This window comes from Scyliorhinus torazame, chromosome 2, assembly GCF_047496885.1.
Source record: "Scyliorhinus torazame isolate Kashiwa2021f chromosome 2, sScyTor2.1, whole genome shotgun sequence".
NCBI classification, from domain to species: Eukaryota; Metazoa; Chordata; class Chondrichthyes; order Carcharhiniformes; family Scyliorhinidae; genus Scyliorhinus; species Scyliorhinus torazame.
Genome location: NC_092708.1, coordinates 262,750,912 through 262,765,399, shown reverse-complemented (window position 1 = coordinate 262,765,399; position 14,488 = coordinate 262,750,912). Strand labels below are relative to the sequence as shown.

The following is a 14,488-nucleotide window of genomic DNA, read 5'->3' as shown; positions in this document are numbered from 1 at the left end:
TTCGTCGTAACGCAAACATCATGGGCAGGATTCTCTCATCCCGCAGTAGAGTGAACGGGCCGCTCCCAGGACTAATTCTGGCCCCGACAGGGGGCCAGCACGGCGCTGGAGCAGTTCACGCCGTTCCAGCTGCCAACCCAGTGTGAACTGGATGCCGCGGGATCCGCGCATGCGCAGTGGCGCCAACGTGCTGGCCCCGACGCAACATGGCGCAGGACTACAGGGGCAGGCGCGTAGGAAATGAGTCCCCCAGCCACAGTGACCGGCCCGCTGATCGGTGGGCCCCGATCGCGGGCCAGGCCGCATCTGAGGGCCCCCCCAGGGGTCGGAGCCCCCCTTCCTCCCTCCCACAGGCCACCACCCAACCCTTCTACGCCGAGTTCCCGCCGGCTGAGAGCAGGTGTGGACGGCGCCGGCGAGACTCAGCGTTTCCACGACTGTCGCTCGGCCCATCCCGGCCCGAGAATTGGCTGGCCAGCCGCGTAGAGCGACCGGCGCTGCGCCAACCACGGCGGCGCCGATTGTTCTCTCTGCGGAGAATCGCGTGCTGGCAGCGTGGCCCGGTCGCGGGGATTCTCCGGCCCGACCCAGGTCTGAGTGAATCCCGCCTCATGTGTATCTGCTATTTATTACGTTGCCAATTGTGGAAGCTTGCTGCACATAAATTGTCTACCATGTTTCCTGCATTGTAGCAGTGACAACCCTTCAAAAGGACACTTTCTGATGTCCTGAAATTATGAGATGGCCTCTATGAATGCAACTTTCTTTTTACTGGCAGTGTCCCTAATGAAGTTGACACTCTGGACCAATGCCGGCATCTCCATACTCTGGTCCCAGATAGTATTGAGCTTCTTAGTGTACCCTTCCTCCCAGAAATGAGTATTCCATTAAACTCCTAAAAATGATCATAGGTAGCCTCCATTATCAATATGGATAGTCATTCATTTATTTTTTCATGTGTGCTCTGCTAACTCCACTTGACCTGAAAATCACATCTGGACTTGACTTCGGGTGTAATTTGCCATGGTAGGTTAGCTAATAATTTATAATAATCCAGTCAGGACATACAGTAAGTGTATATGCACATCCTCATATCTGCAAGAATGTTACTATGACCATGCATTTCCAATGGACACAAGTCACAGCATAAACCTATCTGCATTTCAGCACTGATTGGCACTACATTTCACTCAGAGAGACTTTTACCTCTAGAGACCACCACGGATACATCCTTGGCCCCTCCAATTTCTCATTACATGCTCCCTCACCCTCAAGTCACACCATCCAAAATAATGATGTCAGGTTCCACATCTATTCTGACCTCACCCAGTTCTACCTCCCTCAACCCGTTGACTACTTCTGGTTTGTCGAGCTGATTGTCAGACATCCAGCTATGGGTGAGCCATAATTTTATCCAATCAAAAATCTCTGCCCCTACCTCTCTGCCCCTGCCTCAGCCCAGTTGCTGCTGAATCCTCATCCATGCATTTGTTACCTACGCTGTTCCAATGTTGTCCTGGCCAGCCTCCCAATTTGCAAATTAAAAAGGCAAATGGAATGTTAGTTTACATTGCAAAAGGTCTGGAGTATAAAAGTAAAGAAATGTTGTTGAGACCACATCTGGAGTATTGTGTCTAGTTTTGGTCTCCTTATTTGAAGAAGAATCTGGTGGCATTGGAAGCAGTTCAGAGGAGGTTCACCAGATTGATTCCAAAGATGAAAGGGTTGATGTATGGGGAGAGATTAAACAGTTTGGGCTTATACCTGCTGGAATTTAGAAGGATGAGAGGGGATCTGATTGAAGTATATAAAATCTAAGAGGGATTGATAAAGTAAACGTAGACCAAATGTTCCCCCTTGTGGGGCATTCTAGAACGAGAGGTCACAGATATAAGTTGAGAGGTGATAGATTTAGAACTGAAATGAGGAGGAACTACTTCTCGCAGAGGGTGTTAAATTTGTGGAACTCGCTGCCCCACAGTGCGGTGGAATCTGAGTCATTCAATGGTTTCAAGAAGGAGATATATATATTTTTGATTTTTTTAAAAACAGGTTAAAGGGATATAGACAACAGGTGGGGAGGTGGATTTGAGACCAGGATAAGATCAGCCATGATCTGATTGAATGGCGGAGCAGGCTCGAAGAGCTGAATTGCCTACCTCAGCTCCTAATTCCTATGTTCCAATTTGCAATTTCTGAAACCTTGAGCTCATCTAAAACTCTGCTACTTGTCTAAATTGCCATCATAAAGTTCACCTATACTCGCTCACCTACATTGATTCTTCGGCTGTCAACCCAAATTTTTTTAATTCTCATCCTTGTGTTGAAATTCCTCCATAGCCTTACCCTTCCTACCTCTGTAACCTCCTTAATACTTTCTCAGATCTCTGCAGCCCACCATTCATAGCTGTCTCTTCAGCCAGGTATGCCCCAAGGAATGGAATTCACTCCTATACATCTGGGTCTTTTGCTCTCCTCCTTTATGACCCCCTGTAAAACATTCCTGTTTCACCAAGTTTTTGGTCATCCAGTCTTATATCTCCTTTTTAGCTTGATTCCAATTTCTGCCTATTTACATTCCTGTAGAACACCTTGGCATGTTTTCCAACATTAAATGCATGATATAAATGTTATGTTGGTATTATCTGACCTCTGCAATATTTAACTTCAATGCAAGCAATTACTTATCCTTGCAGATTTTAGATGCTGAATTGCAAATGAGATCACTAAATTGTTCTATGTCATCAGTTATCTGACTGAAAAAAGTACAAAATAGCATTGAAGTTGCAATTATTGGTAGCAAATATAGTTAACGTGTGATGCTCCTAATTATTCTTTTGAATTGTTCCCATGTTTCCCAGCAGCAGAACTTCACCCTAGTGTTATGCAAAATGCCCTTCAGACACAAAAACAATGCTGCCAACCTTTTTTTATGTGTCATACTTTGGGAACTTTTCACCACCCGACCTTTATTGAAATCTCAGTTACTTCGCTGGGCTGTGACTCTTTCTTATTACTGTCCAGGTATGTGGAGTTGAGAATTTCAAGCATATATGAAACTATTTGGTTTATTGGCTACAATAAACAGACCTGAACCAGCTCTGGGTGTTGAAAAAAATCATGTCTGCGAGGCTGTCACCGTAACCTTGTACCATATTAAGGATTAGCACTAAACAATGCCAACAAAATGCTTCCAAACCAAATGGAAATGTATTAAAATCACTGACCTGCTTTCAGCGTTCGTTGACTGCTGTGTCTGGTGTGTTGTGTCAAGGTGAATGGTGCTGCTATTTTGAGCTCACGGCTCCCAAAGCGCACTGCTTTGGTGTCCTAACCACACGCTGGCTGTATTCTCTCGCTCTCCTTTTCTCCGACTACAGCAACAACACCAAAGTTACTGCTTATAGTTTTGCATTAAAGGAGTGTTGCTCAATAATATTGTGGTGAATCAAAGGCAATCATCCTCAGTCTCTGGAGCAACGTAAAGCAGGCAAACCAGTATAGTGAGAACCAGTTTTACACTTGAGTGTGTCTAATCAGGATGTTGCACAGAGACCTGTGAATCATATCTGATCCACCCACAGCTGATTGGAATAGCTCAGTCAATGATCAACTTTCGCACTGCTAACGTCCAGTCACATGCACTTTGTTCAGTAGACTTTGCAGAGAATGAAGTATGGTATTGTTTAGGCACAGCACTGTTCTGTAAAAGTAAAATGTCTGAAACATTGTCAACCCAATTTAGTCAGTTCTCCAATTGACATTGTGCTCCGACAAATGCCTAATTTTACCCAGGGCCAGCTGGTTGTGCAATAGCTCTTTATTATGGTGACAGTGTGTTCAACTCCATGGTTCAGTCAGGTAGTTTTGAATCACTGATCAGATTGGATTGGGTCGTGTTCAACTCCAGATGGAAGGTATGTGCATGGGAGATATAAGCACCTCAGAAACCAGACACCAGTGTGTCAGTTATTAAGTACAGTCTGACCTGAGTGTTTCCAGTTCTATCTGATTTTTATTCAAGATTTCCAGCCTGCGATATTTTGTTTTATCTCATAATAAAGCAAACTGAGGGGTATAATGCAGTGGAAAAGACAAACCTGCACTCATTGGATCCAGTAATGTAGATACAAACTGTGGGATTACAGTTCACAGAAGTACAGATTCAGGCCTCGGGCACTTCCCAGGCCTCGGGCACTTCCCAGATCAATGCAGATACCATCCCAAGGTAGTGCCCACAGCAATTAGATGCACACCCCAGGCAATGACCACAGCAATTTAGATACAAACCCCAGGCAGTGCCCACAGCATTGTAGATACAAACCCCAGGCAGTGTTCACAGCATTGTAGATACAAATCCCAGGCAGTGTTCACAGCATTGTAGATACAAACCCCAGGCAGTGCCCACAGCATTGTAGATACAAACCCCAGGCAGTGTTCACAGCATTGTAGATACAAATCCCAGGCAGTGTTCACAGCATTGTAGATACAAACCCCAGGCAGTGTTCACAGCAATGTAGATACAAACTCCAGGCAGAGGTCACAGCATTGTAGTTACAAACCCCAGGCACTGTCCACAGCAATGTAGTTACATACCCCAGGCAGTGCCCACAGTAATGTGTATACAAACCTCAGGCAGTGCCCTTAGCATTATAGATACAAATAATAATAATAATCGCTTATTGTCACAAGTAGGCTTCAGTGAAGTTACTGTGAAAAGCCCCTAGTCGCCACATTCCACCGCCTGTTCGGGGAGGCCGGTACGGAAATCCCAGGCAGTGCCCACAGCAATGTAGATACAAATCTTGGATAGTGCCCACAACATTGTAGATACAAACCCCAGGCAGTGCCAACAGCAATTGAGATACAAACCCCAGGCAGTGTTCCCAGCAATGAAGATACATAGAACAGTAGAGCACAGAACACGCCCTTCGGCCCTCGATGTTGTGCCGAGCATTGTCCGAAACCAAGATCAAGCTATCCCACTCACTGTCATTCTGGTGTGCTCCATGTGCCTATCCAATAACCGCTTGAAAGTTCCTAAAGTGTCCGACTCCACTACCACAGCAGGCGGTCCATTCCACACCCTAACCACTCTGAGTAAAGAACCTACCTCGGACTTCCCTCCTATATCTCCCACCCAAACCCCAGGGAGTATCCCCGGCAATTTAGATACAAACCCCAGGCTGTGTTCCCAGCAATGTAGATACAAATCCCAGGCAGTGTTCACAGCATTGTAGATACAAACCCCAGGCAGTGTTCACAGCAATGTAGTTACAAACCCCAGGCAGTGTCCACAGCAATGTAGTTACATACCCCAGGCAGTGTTCACAGCAATGTAGATACAAACTCCAGGCAGAGGTCACAGCATTGTAGATACAAAACCCCAGGCAGTGCCCACAGTAATGTGTATACAAACCTCAGGCACTGCCCTTAGCATTATAGATACAAATAATAATAATAATCGCTTATTGTCACAAGTAGGCTTCAGTGAAGTTACTGTGAAAAGCCCCTAGTCGCCACATTCCACCGCCTGTTCGGGGAGGCCGGTACGGAAATCCCAGGCAGTGCCCACAGCAATGTAGATACAAATCTTGGATAGTGCCCACAACATTGTAGATACAAACCCCAGGCAGTGCCAACAGCAATTGAGATACAAACCCCAGGCAGTGTTCCCAGCAATGTAGATACATAGAACAGTACAGCACAGAACACGCCCTTCGGCCCTCGATGTTGTGCCGAGCATTGTCCGAAACCAAGATCAAGCAATCCCACTCCCTGTCATTCTGGTGTGCTCCTAAAGTGTCCGACTCCACTATCACACCATGCAGTCCATTCCACACCCTAACCACTCTGAGTAAAGAACCTACCTCGGACATCCCTCCTATATCTCCCACCCAAACCCCAGGGAGTGTCCACGGCAATTTAGATACAAACCCCAGGTAGTGTCCACAGCAATCTAAATACAAACCCCAGGCAGTGTTCCCAGCAATGTAGATACAAATCCCAGGCAATGTTCATAGTAATGTAGATACAACCCCCAGGCAGTGTTCACAGCAATGTAGAGAAACACACTAGGCAGGGTTCACAGCATTGTAGGTACAGACCGCTGGCAGTGCCCACAGCATTGTAGACACAAACCCCAGAGAGCGACCACAGCAATGTAGACACAAACCACAGGCATTATCCACAACATGGTAGATACACACTCCAGGCAGTGTTCACAGCAATGTAGATACAAACCCCAGGCAGAGTTCACAGCAATGTAGATACAAACCCCAGGCAGTGCCCACAGCATTGTAGGTACAAACCCCAGGCAGAGTACACAGCATTGTAGATACAAACCCCAGGCAATGTTCACAGCATTGTCTATACAAACCCCAGGCAGTGCCCACTGCATTGTAGGTACAAACCCCAGGCAGTGTTCACAGCATTGTAGATACAAACCCCAGGCAGTGTTCACAGCAATGTAGATACAAATCCCAGGCAGTGTTCCCAGCAATGTAGATACAAATCCCACGCAGTGTACATAACAATCTAGATACACACCCCTGGAAGTGTTCCCAGCAATGTAGATACAAACCCCAGCCAGTGTCCACAGCAATGTAGGTACACACCCCAGGCAATGTTCATAGTAATGTAGATACAACCCCCAGGCAGTGTTCACAGCAATGTAGAGAAACACACTAGGCAGGGTTCACAGCATTGTAGGTACAGACCGCTGGCAGTGCCCACAGCATTGTAGACACAAACCCCAGAGAGCGACCACAGCAATGTAGACACAAACCACAGGCATTATCCACAACATGGTAGATACACACTCCAGGCAGTGTTCACAGCAATGTAGATACAAACCCCAGGCAGAGTTCACAGCAATGTAGATTCAAACCCCAGGCAGTGCCCACAGCATTGTCTATACAAACCCCAGGCAGTGCCCACTGCATTGTAGGTACAAACCCCAGGCAGTGTTCACAGCAATGTAGATACAAACCCCAGGCAGTGCCCACAGCATTGTAGGTACAACCCCCAGGCAATGTTCACAGCATTGTCTATACAAACCCCAGGCAGTGCCCACAGCAATGTAGATACAAACCACAGGCAGTGCCCGCTGCATTGTAGGTACAAACCCCAGGCAGTGTTCACAGCATTGTAGATACAAACCCCAGGCAGTGTTCACAGCAATGTAGATACAACTCCAGGCAGAGGTCACAGCATTGTAGGTACAAACCCCAGGCAGTGTCCACAGCAATTTAGATACAAACCCCAGGCAGTGTTCCCAGCAATGTAGATACAAATCCCACGAAGTGTACACAACAATCTAGATACACACCCCAGGCAGTGCCCGCTGCATTGTAGGTACAAACCCCAGGCAGTGTTCCCAGCAATGTAGATACAAACCCCAGCCAGTGCCCACAGCAATGTAGGAACACACCCCCGGCAATGCTCACAGTAATCTAAATACAACTCCCAGGCAGTGTTCACAGCAATGTAGAGATACACACTAGGCAGGGTTCACAGCAATGTAGATACAAAGCCCAGAGAGCGACCACAGCAATGTAGACACAAACCGCAAGCATTATCCACGACATGGTAGATACCCACTTCAGGCAGTGTTCACAGCAATGTAGATACAAACCCCAGGCAGAGTTCACAGCAATGTAGATACAAACCCCAGGCTGTGCCCACACTATTGTAGACACAAACCCCAGGCAATCTCCACAGCAATGTAGATACAAACACCAGGCAGTGCCCACAGCAATGTAGGTACACACCCCAGGCAATGTTCATAGTAATGTAGATACAACCCCCAGGGAGTGTCCACGGCATTGTAGATACAAACCCCAGGCAGTGCCCACAGCATTGTAGATACAAACCCCAGGGAGTATCCGCGGCATTGTAGATATAAGCCTCAGGCAGTGTCCACGGCATTATAGGTACAAACCCCAGGCAGTGCCCACAGCATTGTAGATACAAACCCCAGGGAGTGTCCGCGGCATTGTAGATACAAACCCCAGGCAGTGCCCACAGCATTGTAGATACAAACCCCAGGGAGTGTCCGCGGCATTGTAGATATAAGCCTCAGGCAGTCTCCACAGCAATGCAGATACAATTCCCAAGCTGTGCCCACAGCAATTTAGTTACAAACCCCAGGCAGTTCCCACAGCATTGTAGATACAAAGCCCAGGAAGTGCCAACGGCATTGTAGATGCAAACTCCAGAGAGCGACCACAGCAATGTAGATGCAAACCGCAGTCATTTTCCACGACATTGTAGATACACACTTCAGGCAGTGTTCACAGCAATGTAGGTACACACCCCAGGCAATGTTCATAGTAATGTAGATACAACCCCCAGGCAGTGTTCACAGCAATGTAGATATACACACTAGGCAAGGTTCACAGCATTGTAGGTACACACCGCTGGCAGTACCCACAGCATTGTAGATACAAACCCCAGAGAGCGACCACAGCAATGTAGATGCAAACTGCAGGCATTATCCACGACATGGTAGATACCCACTTCAGGCAGTGCCCACACTATTGTAGACACATACTCCAGGCAGTCTCCACAGCAATGCAGATACAATCCCCAGGGAGTGTCCACGGCATTGTAGATACAAACCCCAGGCAGTGTCCACAGCATTGTAGATACAAACCCCAGGGAGTGTCCGCGGCATTGTAGATATAAGCCTCAGGCAGTGTCCACGGCATTGTAGATACAAACCCCAGGTAGTGCCCACAGCATTGTAGATACAAACCCCAGGGAGTGTCCGCGGCATTGTAGATATAAGCCTCACGCAGTCTCCACAGCAATGTAGATACAAACCCCAGGGAGTGTCCGCGGCATTGTAGATATAAGCCTCAGGCAGTGTCCACGGCATTGTAGATACAAACCCCAGGCAGTGCCCACAGCATTGTAGATACAAACCCCAGGGAGTGTCCACGGCATTGTAGATATAAGCCTCACGCAGTCTCCACAGCAATGCAGATACAATTCCCAAGCTGTGCCCACAGCAAATTAGTTACAAACCCCAGGCAGTTCCCACAGCATTGTAGATACAAAGCCCAGGAAGTGCCAACGGCATTGTAGATGCAAACCCCAGAGAGCGACCACAGCAATGTAGATGCAAACCGCAGGCATTTTCCACGACATTGTAGATACACACTTAAGGCAGTGTTCACAGCAATGTAGGTACACACCCCAGGCAATGTTCATAGTAATGTAGATACAACCCCCAGGCAGTGTTCACAGCAATGTAGATATACACACTAGGCAGGGTTCACAGCATTGTAGGTACACACCGCTGGCAGTGCCCACAGCATTGTAGATACAAACCCCAGAGAGCGACCACAGCAATGTAGATGCAAACCCCAGGCAGTGTTCACAGCAGTGTAGATACAAATCCCAGCCAGTGCCCATGGCATTGTAGATGCACACCCCTGGCAGTGTTCACATCATTGTAGATACAAACCCCAGGCAGTATTACCAGCAATGTAGATACAAACCCCAGCCAGTGCCCACAGCAATGTAGATACAAACCCCAGCCAGTGCCCACAGCAATGTAGATACAAATCCCAGGCAGTGTCCATAACAATCTAGATACACACCCCAGGCAGTGTTCCCAGCAATGTAGATACAAACCCCAGCCAGTGCCCACGGCATTGTAGATGCACACCCCTGGCAGTGTTCACAGCATTGTGGATACAAACCCCAGGCAGTATTACCAGCAATGTAGATACAAACCCCAGCCAGTGCCCACAGCAATGTAAATACAAACCCCAGGCAATGTTCACTGTAATGTAGATGCACACCCATTGGCAGTGTCCACACCAAGTAGATACAACCCCCAGGCAGTGTTCACAGAAATGTAGATACAGCCCCCAGGCAGTGTTCACAGCAATGTAGATATACACACCAGGCAGCGTTCACAGCAATGTAGGTACACACCCCTGGCAGTGCCCACAACATTGTAGATACAAACCCCAGAGAGCGACCACAGCAATGTAGATACAAATCGCAGGCATTATCCATGGCATGGTAGATACACACCTCAGGCAGTGTTCACAGCAATGTAGGTACACACCCCAGGCTGTGCCCACACCATTGTAGATACACACCCCAAGCAATGCCCACAGCATTGAAGATGCACACCCCAGACAGAGACCACAGCAATGTAGATACAAACCCCAGGCAGTGCCCACACTATTTTTTTTTTTTTAAGAATATTTTATTGAAAATTTTTGGTCGACCATCACAGTACATTGTGTATCCTTTACATAATAATATAACAGTATAAATAACAATGACCTGTTTTATAAACAAAGAATAAATAATATATAACGAAAACTAAAACTAAATGGCAACTGCCTTGTCTCAGATAAACACTCTCCAAAAATATGGTTTAACAATCCAATATACAATTATTTATAGCAACGACCTATACATATTATACATATATATTAATAACCCTGAGACTCCTTCTGGTTCCTCCCCCCCCCCCCCCCCCCCTCCCCCCTGGGCTGCTGCTGCTGCCTTCTTCTTTTCCATTCCCTCTATCTTTCTGTGAGGTATTCGACGAACGGTTGCCACCGCCTGGTGAACCCTTGAGCCGATCCCCTTAGGACGAACTTAATCCGTTCCAGCTTTATAAACCCTGCCATGTCATTTATCCAGGTCTCCACCCCCGGGGGCTTGGCTTCCTTCCACATCAACAGTATCCTGAGCCGGGCTACTAGGGACGCAAAGGCCAAAACATCAGCCTCTCTTGCCTCCTGCACTCCCGGCTCTTCTGCAACCCCGAATATAGCTAACCCCCAGCTTGGTTCGACCTGGACCCCCACCACCTTCGAAAGCACCTTTGTCACCCCCACCCAAAACCCCTGTCGTGCCGGACATGACCAGAACATGTGGGTGTGATTCGCTGGGCTTCTTGAGCATCTCGCACACCTATCCTCTACCCCAAAAAATTTACTGAGCCGTGCTCCAGTCATATGCGCCCTGTGTAACACCTTAAATTGAATCAGGCTTAGCCTGGCACACGAGGACGATGAGTTTACCCTACTTAGGGCATCCGCCCACAGCCCCTCCTCAATCTCCTCCCCCAGCTCTTCTTCCCATTTCCCTTTCAGCTCATCTACCATAATCTCCCCCTCGTCCCTCATTTCCCTATATATATCTGACACCTTACCGTCCCCCACCCATGTCTTTGAGATTACTCTGTCCTGCACCTCATGCGTCGGGAGCTGCGGGAATTCCCTCACCTGCTGCCTCGCAAAAGCCCTCAGTTGCATATACCGGAATGCATTCCCTTGGGGCAACCCATATTTCTCGGTCAGCGCTCCCAGACTTGCGAACTTCCCATCCACAAACAGATCTTTCAGTTGCGTTACTCCTGCTCTTTGCCATATTCCAAATCCCCCATCCATTCTCCCCGGGGCAAACCTATGGTTGTTTCTTATCGGGGACCCCACCAAGGCTCCCGTCTTTCCCCTATGCCGTCTCCACTGTCCCCAAATTTTCAAAGTCGCCACCACCACCGGGCTTGTGGTGTATTTCTTCGGTGAGAAATACAATGGGGCCGTCACCATAGCTTGTAGGCTAGTCCCCCTACAGGACACCCTCTCCAATCTCTTCCACGCCGCTCCCTCCTCTTCCCCCATCCACTTACTCACCATTGAGATATTGGCGGCCCAGTAGTACTCACTTAGGCTTGGTAGTGCCAGCCCCCCCCCCTATCCCTACTACGCTGTAAGAATCCCTTCCTCACTCTCGGGGTCTTCCCGGCCCACACAAAACTCATGATACTCTTTTCGATCCTTTTGAAAAAAGCCTTCGTGATCACCACCGGGAGGCACTGAAACACAAAGAGGAATCTCGGGAGGACTACCATTTTAACTGCCTGCACCCTCCCTGCCAGTGACAGGGATACCATGTCCCATCTCTTGAAGTCCTCCTCCATTTGTTCCACCAATCGCGTTAAATTTAACCTATGCAATGTACCCCAATTCTTGGCTATCTGGATCCCCAAGTAACGAAAGTCCCTTGTTACCTTCCTCAGCGGAAAGTCCTCTATTTCTCTGCTCTGCTCCCCTGGATGCACCACAAACAACTCACTTTTCCCCATGTTCAGTTTATATCCTGAGAATTCTCCAAACTCCCGAAGTGTCCGCATTATCTCTGACATCCCCTCCGCCGGGTCCGCTACATATAACAACAAATCATCCGCATACAGAGATACCCGGTGTTCTTCTCCTCCTCTAAGTACTCCCCTCCACTTCTTGGCACTCCTCAATGCTATTGCCAGGGGCTCAATCGCCAGTGCAAACAGTAATGGGGACAGAGGGCAACCCTGCCTTGTCCCTCTATGGAGCCGAAAGTATGCAGATCCCCGTCCATTCGTGACCACACTCGCCACTGGGGCCCTATACAACAGCTGCACCCATCCAACATACTCATCTCCAAAACCAAATCTCCTCAGCACCTCCCACAAATAATCCCACTCCACTCTATCAAATGCTTTCTCGGCATCCATCGCCACCACTATCTCCGCTTCCCCCTCTGGTGGGGGCATCATCGTTACCCCTAGCAGCCTCCGTATTCAGCTGTCTCCCCTTCACAAACCCAGTTTGGTCCTCATGGACCACCCTCGGGACACAATCTTCTATCCTCATTGCCATTAACTTGGCCAGAATCTTAGCGTCTACATTTAGGAGGGAAATAGGTCTATTTTCCTTCTTTAGGAGAAGCGATATCGTTGCCTCAGACATAGTCGGGGGCAGCTGTCCCCTTTCCTTTGCCTCATTAAAGGTCCTCATCAGTAGCGGGGCGAGCAAGTCCACATATTTCCTGTAAAATTCAACTGGGAATCCATCCGGTCCCGGAGCCTTCCCCGCCTGCATGCTCCTAATTCCTTTCACTACTTCATCTATTTCAATCTGTGCTCCCAGTCCCACCCTTTCCTGCTCCTCCACCTTGGGAAATTCCAGCCGGTCCAGAAAGCCCATCATTCTCTCCCTCCCATCCGGGGGTTGAGCTTCGTATAATTTTATATAAAATGCCTTGAACACTCCATTCACTCTCTCCGCTCCCTCTCTCCTTCCTCATCCCTCACTCCCCCTATTTCCCTCGCTGCTCCCCTTTTCCTCAATTGGTGGGCCAGCAACCTGCTCGCCTTCTCCCCATATTCGTACTGTACACCCTGTGCCTTCCTCCACTGTGCCTCTGCAGTACCCGTTGTCAGCAAGTCAAATTCTACGTGTAGCCTTTGCCTTTCCCTGTACAGTCCCTCCTCCGGTGCCTCCGCATATTGCCTGTCCACCCTCAGAAGTTCTTGCAGCAACCGCTCCCGTTCCCTACTCTCCTGCTTTCCTTTATGTGCCCTTATTGATATCAGCTCCCCTCTAACCACTGCCTTCAGCGCCTCCCAGACCACTCCCACCTGGACCTCCCCATTGTCATTGAGTTCCAAGTACTTTTCAATGCACCCCCTCACCCTTAGACACACCCCCTCATCTGCCATTAGTCCCATGTCCATTCTCCAGGGTGGGCGCCCTTCTGTTTCCTCCCCTATCTCTAAGTCCACCCAATGTGGAGCGTGATCCGAAATGGCTATAGCCGTATACTCCGTTCCCCTCACCTTCGGGATCAACGCCCTTCCCAAAACAAAAAAGTCTATTCGCGAATAGACTTTGTGGACATAGGAGAAAAACGAAAACTCCTTACTCCTAGGTCTGCTAAATCTCCACGGGTCTACTCCTCCCATCTGCTCCATAAAATCTTTAAGCACCTTGGCTGCTGCCGGCCTCCGTCCAGTCCTGGACCTCGACCTGTCCAACCCTGGTTCCAACACCGTATTGAAATCTCCCCCCATTACCAACTTTCCCACCTCTAGGTCCGGGATGCGTCCTAGCATACGCCTCATAAAATTGGCATCATCCCAGTTCGGGGCATATACGTTTACCAAAACCACCGTCTCCCCCTGTAGTTTTGCCACTCACCATCACGTATCTGCCCCCGCTATCCGCCACTATAGTCTTTGCCTCAAACATTACCCGCTTCCCCACTAGCCCCGAATGGAACACCTGCCCCACCCAACCTTTGCGTAGTCTCACCTGGTCTATCAGTTTCAAGTGCGTTTCCTGTAACATAACCACGTCTGCCTTAAGTTTCTTAAGGTATGCGAGTACCCGTGCCCTCTTTATCGGCCCGTTCAGCCCTCTCACGTTCCACGTGATCAGCCGGGTTGGGGGGCTTTTTACCCCCCCCCTTGTCGATTAGCCATCCCCTTTTTCCAGCTCCTCACCCGGTTCCCACGCAGCTGTGTCCCCCCCAGGCGGTGCCCCCCCCGCCCATCCCACCCCATACCAGCTCCCCCCAGTGCCCACACTATTGTAGACACAAACTCCAGGCAGTCTCGACAGCAATGTAGATACAAACTCCAAGCAGTCTCCAAAGCAATACAGATACAAACCCCAGGCAGTGTCCACCC

General features: G+C 48.7%; 2 protein-coding genes across 7 annotated transcripts in view; one reads left to right on the top strand and one right to left on the bottom strand.

The window, feature by feature from the left end:
* Positions 1-14,488, top strand: part of dnajc17 (DnaJ (Hsp40) homolog, subfamily C, member 17) — a 214,711-nt gene that overhangs the window by 154,709 nt on the left and 45,514 nt on the right. The window lies entirely within an intron of this gene.
* The window catches only part of LOC140398134 (cdc42 effector protein 2-like), a 31,096-nt gene that overhangs the window by 10,866 nt on the left and 5,742 nt on the right, over positions 1-14,488 (bottom strand). Inside the window, exon 1 of one of the 2 annotated variants that reach the window (XM_072486429.1) lies at positions 3,228-3,444. The exons of the other annotated variant lie outside the window; for it this stretch is intronic. The gene's annotated coding sequence lies outside the window, so the exon portion shown is untranslated. Of the gene's footprint in view, positions 1-3,227; positions 3,445-14,488 lie in introns of those variants that run through there. 2 annotated transcript variants of the gene reach the window in all.